Source organism: Pseudoliparis swirei, chromosome 10 (assembly GCF_029220125.1).
Source record: "Pseudoliparis swirei isolate HS2019 ecotype Mariana Trench chromosome 10, NWPU_hadal_v1, whole genome shotgun sequence".
Classification (NCBI taxonomy): Eukaryota; Metazoa; Chordata; class Actinopteri; order Perciformes; family Liparidae; genus Pseudoliparis; species Pseudoliparis swirei.
The window spans coordinates 98,958-113,289 of record NC_079397.1 but is presented as its reverse complement, the minus strand read 5'-3'; positions in this window follow the sequence as shown (position 1 = coordinate 113,289).

The following is a 14,332-nucleotide window of genomic DNA, read 5'->3' as shown; positions in this document are numbered from 1 at the left end:
GCTCTGCAGCATGTGTTGAGGCTCTGCAGCACGTGGTGAGGCTCTACAGCATGTGTTGAGGCTCTACAGCATGTGTTGAGGCTCTGCAGCATGTGTTGAGGCTCTGCAGCACGTGTTGAGGGTCTGCAGCACGTGTTGAGGCTCTACAGCATGTGTTGAGGCTCTACAGCACATGTTGAGGCTCTGCAGCACGTGTTGAGGCTCTACAGCATGTGTTGAGGCTCTACAGCACGTGTTGAGGCTCTGCAGCATGTGTTGAGGCTCTGCAGCACGTGTTGAGGCTCTGCAGCACGTGTTGAGGCTCTACAGCATGTGTTGAGGCTCTGCAGCACGTGTTGAGGCTCTGCAGCATCTGTTGAGGCTCTTCAGCACATGTTGAGGCTCTACAGCATGTGTTGAGGCTCTGCAGCACGTGTTGAGGCTCTTCAGCACATGTTGAGGCTCTGTAGCATGTGTTGAGGCTCTGCAGCTCATGTTGAGGCTCTACAGCATGTGTTGAGGCTCTGCAGCATGTGTTGAGGCTCTGCAGCTCATGTTGAGGCTCTACAGCATGTGTTGAGGCTCTGCAGCACGTGTTGAGGCTCTTCAGCACATGTTGAGGCTCTGTAGCATGTGTTGAGGCTCTGCAGCTCATGTTGAGGCTCTACAGCATGTGTTGAGGCTCTGCAGCATGTGTTGAGGCTCTGCAGCACGTGTTGAGGCTCTACAGCACATGTTGAGGCTCTGCATCACATGTTGAGGCTCTGCAGCTCATGTTGAGGCTCTACAGCACGTGTTGAGGCTCTGCAGCACGTGTTGAGGCTCTGCAGCATGTGTTGAGGCTCTACAGCATGTGTTGAGGCTCTGCAGCATGTGTTGAGGCTCTGCAGCACGTGTTGAGGCTCTACAGCACATGTTGAGGCTCTGCAGCAGATGTTGAGGCTCTGCAGCTCATGTTGAGGCTCTACAGCACGTGTTGAGGCTCTGCAGCACGTGTTGAGGCTCTGCAGCATGTGTTGAGGCTCTAGAGCACGTGTTGAGGCTCTGCATCACGTGTTGAGGCTCTGCAGCACGTGTTGAGGCTCTGCAGCACGTGTTGAGGCTCTACAGCACGTGTTGAGGCTCTGCAGCACGTGTTGAGGCTCTACAGCATGTGTTGAGGCTCTGCAGCACATGTTGAGGCTCTGCAGCACGTGTTGAGGCTCTGCAGCATGTGTTGAGGCTCTGCAGCACGTGTTGAGGCTCTACAGCATGTGTTGTGGCTCTGCAGCACGTGTTGAGGCTCTTCAGCACATGTTGAGGCTCTGCAGCATGTGTTGAGGCTCTGCAGCATGTGTTGAGGCTCTGCAGCATGTTTTGAGGCTCTGCAGCACGTGTTGAGGCTCTGCAGCACATGTTGAGGCTCTACAGCATGTGTTGAGGCTCTGCAGCACGTGTTGAGGCTCTACAGCACATGTTGAGGCTCTGCAGCATGTGTTGAGGCTCTACAGCATGTGTTGAGGCTCTGCAGCATGTGTTGAGGCTCTGCAGCACGTGTTGAGGCTCTGCAGCATGTGTTGAGGCTCTGCAGCACGTGTTGAGGCTCTGCAGCATGTGTTGAGGCTCTACAGCACATGTTGAGGCTATACAGCATGTGTTGAGGCTCTGCATCATGTGTTGAGGCTCTGCAGCACGTGTTGAGGCTCTACAGCACGTGTTGAGGCTCTTCAGCACATGTTGAGGCTCTGCAGCTCATGTTGAGGCTCTACAGCACGTGTTGAGGCTCTGCAGCATGTGTTGAGGCTCTGCAGCATGTGTTGAGGCTCTGCAGCACGTGTTGAGGCTCTGCAGCATGTTTTGAGGCTCTGCAACATGTGTTGAGGCTCTGCAGCACATGTTGAGGCTCTGCAGCACGTGTTGAGGCTCTGCAGCACGTGTTGAGGCTCTGCAGCATGTGTTGAGGCTCTGCAGCATGTTTTGAGGCTCTGCAGCACGTGTTGAGGCTCTGCAGCACATGTTGAGGCTCTACAGCATGTTTTGAGGCTCTGCAGCACGTGTTGAGGCTCTGCAGCACGTGTTGAGGCTCTGCAGCATGTGTTGAGGCTCTGCAGCACGTTTTGAGGCTCTGCAGCATGTGTTGAGGCTCTGCAGCACGTGTTGAGACTCTGCAGCACATGTTGAGGCTCTGCAGCACGTGTTGAGGCTCTGCAGCACGTGTTGATTCTCTGCAGCACGTGTTGAGGCTCTGCAGCATGTGTTGATTCTCTGCAGCACATGTTGTGGCTATGCAGCATGTGTTGAGACTCTGCAGCATGTTTTGAGGCTCTACAGCATGTGTTGAGGCTCTGCAGCACGTGTTGAGGCTCTTCAGCACATGTTGAGGCTCTGCAGCTCATGTTGAGGCTCTACAGCACGTGTTGAGGCTCTGCAGCATGTGTTGAGGCTCTGCAGCATGTGTTGAGGCTCTGCATCACGTGTTGAGGCTCTGCAGCATGTTTTGAGGCTCTGCAGCATGTGTTGAGGCTCTGCAGCACATGTTGAGGCTCTGCAGCACGTGTTGAGGCTCTGCAGCACGTGTTGAGGCTATGCAGCACGTGTTGATTCTCTGCAGCACGTGTTGAGGCTCTGCAGCACGTGTTGATTCTCTGCAGCACATGTTGAGGCTATGCAGCATGTGTTGAGGCTCTGCAGCATGTTTTGAGGCTCTACAGCATGTGTTGAGGCTCTGCAGCACGTGTTGAGGCTCTTCAGCACATGTTGAGGCTCTGCAGCTCATGTTGAGGCTCTACAGCACGTGTTGAGGCTCTGCAGCATGTGTTGAGGCTCTGCAGCACGTGTTGAGGCTCTGCAGCATGTTTTGAGGCTCTGCAGCATGTGTTGAGGTTCTGCAGCACGTGTTGAGGCTCTGCAGCACATGTTGAGGCTCTGCAGCACGTGTTGAGGCTCTGCAGCACGTGTTGAGTCTCTGCAGCACGTGTTGAGGCTCTGCAGCATGTGTTGAGGCTCTGCAGCATGTTTTGAGGCTCTGCAGCACGTGTTGAGGCTCTACAGCATGTGTTGAGGCTCTACAGCACGTGTTGAGGCTCTGCAGCACGTGTTGAGGCTCTTCAGCACATGTTGAGGCTCTACAGCACGTGTTGAGGCTCTGCAGCACGTGTTGAGGCTCTGCAGCATGTGTTGAGGCTCTGCAGCACGTTTTGAGGCTCTGCAGCATGTGTTGAGGCTCTGCAGCACGTGTTGAGGCTCTGCAGCACATGTTGAGGCTCTGCAGCACGTGTTGAGGCTCTGCAGCACGTGTTGATTCTCTGCAGCACGTGTTGAGGCTCTGCAGCACGTGTTGATTCTCTGCAGCACATGTTGAGGCTATGCAGCATGTGTTGAGGCTCTGCAGCATGTTTTGAGGCTCTACAGCATGTGTTGAGGCTCTGCAGCACGTGTTGAGGCTCTTCAGCACATGTTGAGGCTCTGCAGCTCATGTTGAGGCTCTACAGCACGTGTTGAGGCTCTGCAACACGTGTTGAGGCTCTGCAGCATGTGTTGAGGCTCTACAGCATGTGTTGAGGCTCTGAAGCATGTGTTGAGGCTCTGCAGCACGTGTTGAGGCTCTACAGCACATGTTGAGGCTCTGCAGCACATGTTGAGGCTCTGCAGCTCATGTTGAGGCTCTACAGCACGTGTTGAGGCTCTGCAGCACGTGTTGAGGCTCTGCAGCATGTGTTGAGGCTCTAGAGCACGTGTTGAGGCTCTGCATCACGTGTTGAGGCTCTGCAGCACGTGTTGAGGCTCTACAGCACGTGTTGAGGCTCTGCAGCACGTGTTGAGGCTCTGCAGCACGTGTTGAGGCTCTACAGCACGTGTTGAGGCTCTGCAGCACATGTTGAGGCTCTACAGCATGTGTTGAGGCTCTGCAGCACATGTTGAGGCTCTGCAGCATGTGTTGAGGCTCTGCAGCACGTGTTGAGGCTCTACAGCATGTGTTGTGGCTCTGCAGCACGTGTTGAGGCTCTTCAGCACATGTTGAGGCTCTGCAGCACGTGTTGAGGCTCTGCAGCATGTGTTGAGGCTCTGCAGCATGTTTTGAGGCTCTGCAGCACGTGTTGAGGCTCTGCAGCACATGTTGAGGCTCTACAGCATGTTTTGAGGCTCTGCAGCACGTGTTGAGGCTCTACAGCACATGTTGAGGCTCTGCAGCATGTGTTGAGGCTCTACAGCATGTGTTGAGGCTCTGCAGCACGTGTTGAGGCTCTACAGCACATGTTGAGGCTCTGCAGCATGTGTTGAGGCTCTACAGCATGTGTTGAGGCTCTGCAGCACGTGTTGAGGCTCTGCAGCATGTATTGAGGCTCTGCAGCATGTATTGAGGCTCTGCAGCACGTGTTGAGGCTCTGCAGCATGTGTTGAGGCTCTGCAGCACGTGTTGAGGCTCTGCAGCATGTATTGAGGCTCTGCAGCATGTATTGAGGCTCTGCAGCACATGTTGAGGCTCTGCAGCTCATGTTGAGGCTCTGCAGCACGTGTTGAGGCTCTGCAGCACATGTTGAGGCTCTGCAGCTCATGTTGAGGCTCTGCAGCACGTGTTGAGGCTGAATCGTGTTTTAAAGAAAACAAGTTTCCCAAGATGTTCCTTTGACACTTTTATTAATATTCCATTCAGTTGAGTTTATTTGTTGAAGCATCACAGCAGGACCTCAGGGGGCTGGACCTGAAGGGGGGGGGTCTGTAATGTAGTCACAACAGAGGAGTTAGAGCCAAAGGAAACCGGCTCTCTCTACCTCCTCCTACACAGGAAGAGAAAGGAGACAAGGAGACAAGGAGACAAGGAGACCACACGCATGACACGACTCAGCGTATATGGGGAGAGCAACGGGGGGGGGGGGGGGGGGTATTAATGTCTGTTATATAACACACTAAACACACACATTACACACACTAACACACACTACACACATTAACACACATGAATAACACACACTATACACACTATACACATTAACACACACTAACACACACTACACATACACTACACACATTAACACACACCAACACACACTACATAAACCAACACACATTAACACAAACTACATAAACCAACACACATTAACACAAACTACACATACACCTCTATACAGGTTACATCTGACCTTCATACAGGTTACATCTGACCTTCATACAGGTTACATTTGACCTTCATACAGGTTACATCTGACCTTCATACAGGTTACATTTGACCTTCATACAGGTTACATCTGACCTTCATACAGGTTACATTTGACCTTCATACAGGTTACATTTGAACTTCATACAGGTTACATCTGACCTTCATACAGGTTACATTTGACCTTCATACAGGTTACATTTGACCTTCATACAGGTTACATCTGACCTTCATACAGGTTACATCTGACCTTCATACAGGTTACATCTGACCTTCATACAGGTTACATTTGACCTTCATACAGGTTACATCTGACCTTCATACAGGTTACATCTGACCTTCATACAGGTTACATTTGACCTTCATACAGGTTACATCTGACCTTCATACAGGTTACATTTGACCTTCATACAGGTTACATTTGAACTTCATACAGGTTACATCTGACCTTCATACAGGTTACATTTGACCTTCATACAGGTTACATCTGACCTTCATACAGGTTACATCTGACCTTCATACAGGTTACATCTGACCTTCATACAGGTTACATTGACCTTCATACAGGTTACATCTGACCTTCATACAGGTTACATTTGACCTTCATACAGGTTACATTTGACCTTCATACAGGTTACATTTGACCTTCATACAGGTTACATTTGACCTTCCTACAGGTTACATCTGACCTTCATACAGGTTACATTTGACCTTCATACAGGTTACATCTGACCTTCATACAGGTTACATATGACCTTCATACAGGTTACATTTGACCTTCATACAGGTTACATCTGACCTTCATACAGGTTACATTTGACCTTCATACAGGTTACATCTGACCTTCATACAGGTTACATTTGACCTTCATACAGGTTACATCTGACCTTCATACAGGTTACATCTGACCTTCATACAGGTTACATTTGACCTTCATACAGGTTACATCTGACCTTCATACAGGTTACATTTGACCTTCATACAGGTTACATCTGACCTTCATACAGGTTACATTTGACCTTCATACAGGTTACATCTGACCTTCATACAGGTTACATCTGACCTTCATACAGGTTACATTTGACCTTCATACAGGTTACATCTGACCTTCATACAGGTTACATTTGACCTTCATACAGGTTACATTTGACCTTCATACAGGTTACATATGACCTTCATTCAGGTTACATCTGACCTTCATACAGGTTACATCTGACCTTCATTCAGGTTACATCTGACCTTCATACAGGTTACATCTGACCTTCATACAGGTTAGATTTTACCTTCATACAGGTTACATCTGACCTTCATACATGTTACACCTGACCTTCATACAGGTTACATTTGACCTTCATACAGGTTACATTTGACCTTCATACAGGTTACATCTGACCTTCATACAGGTTACATCTGACCTTCATACAGGTTACATTTGAACTTCATACAGGTTACATCTGACCTTCATACAGGTTACATCTGACCTTCATACAGGTTACATCTGACCTTCATACAGGTTACATTTGACCTTCATACAGGTTACATTTGACCTTCATACAGGTTACATCTGACCTTCATACAGGTTACATTTGACCTTCATACAGGTTACATCTGACCTTCATACAGGTTACATCTGACCTCTATACAGGTTACATTTGACCTTCATACAGGTTACACCTGACATTCATACAGGTTACATCTGACCTTCATACAGGTTACATTTGACCTTCATACAGGTTACATTTGACCTTCATACAGGTTACATCTGACCTTCATACAGGTTACATCTGACCTTCATACAGGTTACATCTGACCTTCATACAGGTTACATTTGACCTTCATACAGGTTACATCTGACCTTCATACAGGTTACATCTGACCTTCATACAGGTTACATTTGACCTTCATACAGGTTACATTTGAACTTCATACAGGTTACATCTGACCTTCATACAGGTTACATTTGACCTTCATACAGGTTACATCTGACCTTCATACAGGTTACATCTGACCTTCATACAGGTTACATCTGACCTTCATACAGGTTACATTTGACCTTCATACAGGTTACATTTGAACTTCATACAGGTTACATCTGACCTTCATACAGGTTACATTTGACCTTCATACAGGTTACATCTGACCTTCATACAGGTTACATTTGACCTTCATACAGGTTACATTTGAACTTCATACAGGTTACATCTGACCTTCATACAGGTTACATCTGACCTTCATACAGGTTACATTTGACCTTCATACAGGTTACATCTGACCTTCATTCAGGTTACATCTGACCTTCATACAGGTTACATCTGACCTTCATTCAGGTTACATCTGACCTTCATACAGGTTACATCTGACCTTCATACAGGTTACATTTGACCTTCATACAGGTTACATCTGACCTTCATACAGGTTACATTTGACCTTCATACAGGTTACATCTGACCTTGATACAGGTTACATCTGACCTTCATACAGGTTACATTTGACCTTCATACAGGTTACATCTGACCTTCATACAGGTTACATTTGACCTTCATACAGGTTACATTTGACCTTCATACAGGTTACATATGACCTTCATTCAGGTTACATCTGACCTTCATACAGGTTACATCTGACCTTCATTCAGGTTACATCTGACCTTCATACAGGTTACATCTGACCTTCATACAGGTTAGATTTTACCTTCATACAGGTTACATCTGACCTTCATACATGTTACACCTGACCTTCATACAGGTTACATTTGACCTTCATACAGGTTACATTTGACCTTCATACAGGTTACATCTGACCTTCATACAGGTTACATCTGACCTTCATACAGGTTACATTTGACCTTCATACAGGTTACATCTGACCTTCATACAGGTTACATCTGACCTTCATACAGGTTACATCTGACCTTCATACAGGTTACATTTGACCTTCATACAGGTTACATTTGACCTTCATACAGGTTACATCTGACCTTCATACAGGTTACATCTGACCTCTATACAGGTTACATTTGACCTTCATACAGGTTACACCTGACCTTCATACAGGTTACATCTGACCTTCATACAGGTTACATTTGACCTTCATACAGGTTACATTTGACCTTCATACAGGTTACATCTGACCTTCATACAGGTTACATCTGACCTTCATACAGGTTACATCTGACCTTCATACAGGTTACATTTGACCTTCATACAGGTTACATCTGACCTTCATACAGGTTACATCTGACCTTCATACAGGTTACATTTGACCTTCATACAGGTTACATTTGAACTTCATACAGGTTACATCTGACCTTCATACAGGTTACATTTGACCTTCATACAGGTTACATTTGACCTTCATACAGGTTACATCTGACCTTCATACAGGTTACATCTGACCTTCATACAGGTTACATTTGACCTTCATACAGGTTACATTTGAACTTCATACAGGTTACATCTGACCTTCATACAGGTTACATTTGACCTTCATACAGGTTACATCTGACCTTCATACAGGTTACATTTGACCTTCATACAGGTTACATCTGACCTTCATACAGGTTACATCTGACCTTCATACAGGTTACATTTGAACTTCATACAGGTTACATCTGACCTTCATACAGGTTACATCTGACCTTCATACAGGTTACATCTGACCTTCATTCAGGTTACATCTGACCTTCATACAGGTTACATCTGACCTTCATACAGGTTACATCTGACCTTCATACAGGTTACATTTGACCTTCATACAGGTTACATCTGACCTTCATACAGGTTACATTTGACCTTCATACAGGTTACATCTGACCTCTAGACAGGTTACATCTGACCTTCATACAGGTTACATTTGACCTTCATACAGGTTACATCTGACCTCTATACAGGTTACATCTGACCTTCATACAGGTTACATTTGGGCTAATGCAATCGTTCAAAATGTGATGAGTTAAACATAAAGCCTCAGATCATACATTTTAACAAACCTCAACACTCTGAGCCTTTGAACCATGTGAAGACCCCCCCCTCACACACACACACACACACTGTCAGCGGGCAGCAGTTTCAGAGGATGCATAGTTCTGACTCTCACTGTGACTCCAGGAAACGCTGCACTCACTTCCACCTTCAGGAAGATGAAAGGAGTTCAGGGAGCTAGAGTTCCACTCCCTACAGAGAGAGAGAGAGTGTGTGAGTGTGTGTGCGTGAGTGTGTGAGTGTGATTGTGAGTGTGTGAGTGTGTGTGCGTGTGTGTGAGTGTGAGTGTGTGTGTGTGTGACATTGTCTTTGCGGTTCCACATTACACATTCACACATCCCCCAGACTCCAAGACTTCTTCTGCTCCACATCTGATACAATCACAACATCGGTACAGAGAGGCTGTGGGCGGGGGTCCGGGTGTAGTCTCAGTGTGTGTGTGTGTGTGTGTGTGGTGGGGTTATACCTCCAGCTCTGTTCATAGGGCCGGATGCAGGTTCTCGGAGCTTGCAGTAAGATGATGAGAGGTTTTTTCCTCCTCCTCCTCCTCCTCCTCCTCCTCCTCCTCCCCCTCCTCTTCCTCTTCCTCCTCCTCCTCCTCCTCCTCTTCATAGATTCATGAGCGTCGCTGCTCCAACCAACACAGGGGAAAACGAGAAGAGACCGGGATCTCCTGGCAGCCTCAGGGTCAACCTACAGGGGGGGGGGGGGGGCAGCTGGATCCTCCATCCTCTAGTCCTCCATCCTCTAGTCCGCCATCCTCTAGTCCTCCACCCTCTAGTCCTCCATCCTCTAGTCCTCTAGTCCTCCATCCTCTAGTCCTCTAGTCCTCCATCCTCTAGTCCTCCATCCTCTAGTCCTCCATCCTCTAGTCCTCTAGTCCTCCATCCTCTAGTCCTCTAGTCCTCCATCCTCTAGTCCTCCACCCTCTAGTCCTCCACCCTCTAGTCCTCCAGTCCTCCATCCTCTAGTCCTCCACCCTCTAGTCCTCCATCCTCTAGTCCTCCATCCTCTAGTCCTCCATCCTCTAGTCCTCTAGTCCTCCATCCTCTAGTCCTCTAGTCCTCCATCCTCTATTCCTCCATCCTCTAGTCCTCCATCCTCTAGTCCTCTAGTCCTCCATCCTCTAGTCCTCTAGTCCTCCATCCTCTAGTCCTCCATCCTCTAGTCCTCTAGTCCTCCACCCTCTAGTCCTCCATCCTCTAGTCCTCCATCCTCTAGTCCTCTAGTCCTCCATCCTCTAGTCCTCCATCCTCTAGTCCTCTAGTCCTCCACCCTCTAGTCCTCCATCCTCTAGTCCTCCATCCTCTAGTCCTCCATCCTTTAGTCCTCCATCCTCTAGTCCTCCACCCTCTAGTCCTCCATCCTCTAGTCCTCTAGTCCTCCACCCTCTAGTCCTCCACCCTCTAGTCCTCCATCCTCTAGTCCTCCACCATCTAGTCCTCCACCCTCTAGTCCTCCATCCTCTCGTCCTCTAGTCCTCCACCCTCTAGTCCTCCACCCTCTAGTCCTCCATCCTCTAGTCCTCCACCCTCTAGTCCTCCATCCTCTAGTCCTCCACCCTCTAGTCCTCCACCCTCTAGTCCTCCATCCTCTAGTCCTCTAGTCCTCCATCCTCTAGTCCTCCATCCTTTAGTCCTCCACCCTCTAGTCCTCCATCCTCTAGTCCTCCACCCTCTAGCCCTCCACCCTCTAGTCCTCTAGTCCTCCATCCTCTAGTCCTCCATCCTCTAGTCCTCCACCCTCTAGTCCTCCATCCTCTAGTCCTCCATCCTCTAGTCCTCCACCCTCTAGTCCTCCACCCTCTAGTCCTCCATCCTCTAGTCCTCCATCCTCTAGTCCTCTAGTCCTCCACCCTCTAGTCCTCCATCCTCTAGTCCTCCACCCTCTAGTCCTCCATCCTCTAGTCCTCCATCCTCTAGTCCTCCATCCTCTAGTCCTCCACCCTCTAGTCCTCCATCCTCTAGTCCTCCACCCTCTAGTCCTCCATCCTCTAGTCCTCCACCCTCTAGTCCTCCATCCTCTAGTCCTCTAGTCCTCCACCCTCTAGTCCTCCATCCTCTAGTCCTCTAGTCCTCCACCCTCTAGTCCTCTAGTCCTCCATCCTCTAGTCCTCCATCCTCTAGTCCTCTAGTCCTCCAACCTCTAGTCCTCTAGTCCTCCATCCTCTAGTCCTCCATCCTCCAGTCCTCCATCCTCTAGTCCTCCATCCTCTAGTCCTCTAGTCCTCCACCCTCTAGTCCTCTAGTCCTCCATCCTCTAGTCCTCTAGTCCTCCATCCTCTAGTCCTCTAGTCCTCCACCCTCTAGTCCTCTAGTCCTCCACCCTCTAGTCCTCCATCCTCTAGTCCTCCATCCTCCAGTCCTCCATCCTCTAGTCCTCCATCCTCCAGTCCTCCATCCTCTAGTCCTCTAGTCATCCATCCTCTAGTCCTCCAGTCCTCCATCCTCTAGTCCTCTAGTCCTCCATCCTCTAGTCCTCCAGTCCTCCATCCTCTAGTCCTCTAGTCCTCCATCCTCTAGTCCTCTAGTCCTCCAGGACAACGCGGGCCATGAAGGATCCTCTTCTGAACAGTGTAAAGACTTATTTGTTTTACAGATTGACACACACCCACACACACACACACACCCCCCATCCCACATGTATGTGTGTCATTGTGCGAGATTGACACACAGTTAAGTTTTACAGGTGCGCTGACGCGGGTAATTACCTGTTTGCTGTGACTAATGAAATCTGCACCGCTGAGCCGACGGCTGCAGGCCAGAGGCCGACTTCCTGTTTGGATAGGACGGCTTTAAAGAGGAGCCGGGGGGGGGGGGGGGGGCACACACACTCACACACACACACACACACACAAACACACACACAAACACACTCACACTCACACTCACACACACACACTCACACACACACACTCGGGCCCCTTCAGCCAGCTGCTGACAGACTTGAGAGCTGCAGCCTGCCCATAGCAGCTGATTGATGATTGGCTGAAGTAGCAGCCAGCAGCAGGTCAGTTGACCCTGACCTTTGACCTTTAGAATGAGGCTAGTGGAATGTTATAGGGAGAACCTTGTGGACCTTCACATGCAGACCCCTTCATCCACAGCCCGACCTGCTGTGGGCACAAGGTGGCAGAGATAATGAGACTCAGCATGTTCCTGAGACCAGGAGGTTCTGGTCACATGACATCTATTGATCATCTGGTCACATGACATCTATTGTTCACCTGGTCACATGACATCTATTGTTCACCTGGTCACATGACATCTATTGTTCACCTGGTCACATGACCTCTATTGTTCATCTGGTCACATGACATCTATTGTTCACCTGGTCACATGACCTCTATTGTTCATCTGGTCACATGACATCTATTGTTCATCTGGTCACATGACCTCTATTGTTCATCTGGTCACATGACATCTCTTGTTCATCTAGTCACATGACATCTATTGTTCATCTAGTCACATGACATCTATTGTTCATCTGGTCAAATGGCATCTATTGTTCACCTGGTCACATGACATCTCTTGTTCATCTGGTCACATGACATCTATTGTTCATCTGGTCACATGACATCTATTGTTCATCTAGTCACATGACATCTATTGTTCATCTGGTCACATGTCATCTATTGTTCATCTGGTCACATGACCTCTAGTGTTCATCTGGGCACATGACATCTATTGTTCATCTGGTCACATGACATCTATTGTTCACCTGGTCACATGACATCTATTGTTCATCTGGTCACATGACATCTATTGTTCATCTGTCACATGACATCTATTGTTCATCTGGTCACATGTCATCTATTGTTCATCTGGTCACATGACCTCTAGTGTTCATCTAGTCACATGACATCTATTGTTCACCTGGTCACATGACATCTATTGTTCATCTAGTCACATGACATCTATTGTTCACCTGGTCACATGACATCTATTGTTCATCTGGTCACATGACATCTATTGTTCATCTGTCACATGACATCTATTGTTCATCTAGTCACATGACATCTATTGTTCATCTGGTCACATGACATCTATTGTTCACCTGGTCACATGACATCTATTGTTCATCTGGTCACATGACATCTATTGTTCATCTGGTCACATGACATCTATTGTTCATCAGGTCACATGACATCTATTGTTCATCTAGTCACATGACATCTATTGTTCATCTGGTCACATGTCATCTATTGTTCATCTGGTCACATGACCTCTAGTGTTCATCTGGTCACATGACATCTATTGTTCACCTGGTCACATGACATCTATTGTTCATCTGGTCACATGACATCTATTGTTCATCTGTCACATGACATCTATTGTTCATCTAGTCACATGACATCTATTGTTCATCTGGTCACATGACATCTATTGTTCACCTGGTCACATGACATCTATTGTTCATCTGGTCACATGACATCTATTGTTCATCTGGTCACATGACATCTATTGTTCATCTGGTCACATGACATCTATTGTTCATCTGGTCTCATGACATCTATTGTTCATCTGGTCACATGACATCTATTGTTCATCTGGTCACATGACATCTATTGTTCATCTGGTCTCATGACATCTATTGTTCATCTGGTCACATGACATCTATTGTTCATCTGGTCTCATGACATCTATTGTTCACCTGGTCACATGACATCTATTGTTCATCTAGTCACATGACATCTATTGTTCATCTAGTCACATGACATCTATTGTTCATCTGGTCACATGACATCTATTGTTCATCTGGTCTCATGACATCTATTGTTCATCTGGTCACATGACATCTATTGTTCATCTGGTCTCATGACATCTATTGTTCACCTGGTCACATGACATCTATTGTTCATCTAGTCACATGACATCTATTGTTCACCTGGTCACATGACATCTATTATTCATCTGGTCACATGACATCTATTGTTCATCTAGTCACATGACAAATATTGTTCATCTGGTCACATGACATCTATTGTTCATCTATTGTCCATCTGGTCACATGACATCTATTGTTCACCTGGTCACATGACATCTATTGTTCATCTGGTCACATGACATCTATTGTTCATCTATTGTCCATCTGGTCAGATGACATCTATTGTTCATCTAGTCACATGACCTCTATTGTTCATCTGGTCACATGACATCTATTGTTCATCTGGTCACATGACCTCTATTGTTCATCTGGTCACATGACATCTATTGTTCACCTGGTCACATGACATCTA